Below are 1,505 nucleotides of genomic sequence, written 5' to 3' on the forward strand. Positions count from 1 at the left end.
CTCCAAAACTCAGAACCACTTTTAAATAGGAATATTTAAAAGGTTTGAAGGCTTATAGTTAGTGGAACTTGTAACAAAAGTAAGAAATCAAGTACTTTTGAATCTTCTGGGCTCAGAGGCCTGGAGCCAACAACTTCAGTGAGACCAAATGGCAAGACCAAATGGGAGTAGATACACCACGGAAAAATGTCATGGGAATCTTGGAGCAAAGGTGGACAATATAATTTGTCAGTTTTGCTTTGTTCTGATTTTCTTATTTATCTGTTCATTGGACCCCCAATGTTTGCATACCTTCATTCTGGTCAGTAGAGGGGGTGCCTGAGCCAGTGAACAACCCACACCCACACCACTGGTGGGTTCTTCTGCCACGCATGTGCAGAGATACTCTCAGCCAATAGCCTGCACTGAACTGTTTTTTTTGTTTTTTGTTTTTTGTTTTTTTTTTAATATCAAAAAGCCAAAACAAGGGGCATGGAGAGGGAAAGAGAGTTTAAAAACAAAACAAAACAAAAATTAAATTAAATCCTGAGGTACAGCATAATAACCAATTGTGGCATCTTGAAATCTCTCAGGCTGCTTTGAAGGCAAGAAGCCGAAAGAGAACACTAAAGTCATACTCATATTAGGGTATAGAATTTTTTGTTTTCCTTCTCTCTCTCCTCTCCCTTTTCTGTGATTATAGACTACAGTATCCAGTCTAGTTTTTGTTGTTGTTGTTTTGGTGATTTTCATTTTCTTATTGTTTGTTTTGTTTTGCTGCTGCTGTTTTATATGCCTCCATCTACCTTTGGGGGATTCTTTCTCTCCTTATATTACCCAAAAAGAGAAAGCAACTGCTACCACACAATCAAGCTTCAATCACACTCTATAAAACACCAAAATCCAAGCAAGAACCAATATCAACTGCCATATGGTACAATTAATCCATTTACATGCAGTGTAATTATCAATAGGTATGCATTAATTGTCCCCATTATGGTTTTTTTTTGTGTGTGTGTGGTGTAGCTGCTTTCTTTGTTCTGTGTGTCTTCCTTTGGTGAGTTCATGGTGTTTGTGGTCTTTCTTGTGAGTTTCCTCATAGTTTTAATGTTTCCATGTTCTTCTTGGATTTTCATTTTATTTGTATCTTGTTAAATGTTAATTTTCTTTGAGGTTGCCTTATTAACATTAACTTTTCTTTCCATTTCATGCAGTCTATTTTATCATCACATGGGTGATGTCACAACGGAACCAAAGGAAATCAAAAGGATAATAGCAAAATACTATGAAGAGTTGTACTCCAACATTTGAAAACTTAGAAGAGATGAATACATTTTTAGATAAACACGACCTACCTAAACTTACACACAGTGAAGTAGAAAACCTGAGCAGACCCAAAACAAAAGAAGAAATTGATCAGGTCATCAAAAGACTACCAACCAAAAAAAGTCCAGGCCCAGATGGCTTCACTGGTGAGTTCTACCAAACATTCAGGGAAGAGCTGTCACCAATTCTACTCAAATTCT

The sequence above is a fragment of the Chrysochloris asiatica genome, unplaced genomic scaffold (genome assembly GCF_000296735.1).
Source record: "Chrysochloris asiatica unplaced genomic scaffold, ChrAsi1.0 scaffold00202, whole genome shotgun sequence".
NCBI classification, from domain to species: domain Eukaryota; kingdom Metazoa; phylum Chordata; class Mammalia; order Afrosoricida; family Chrysochloridae; genus Chrysochloris; species Chrysochloris asiatica.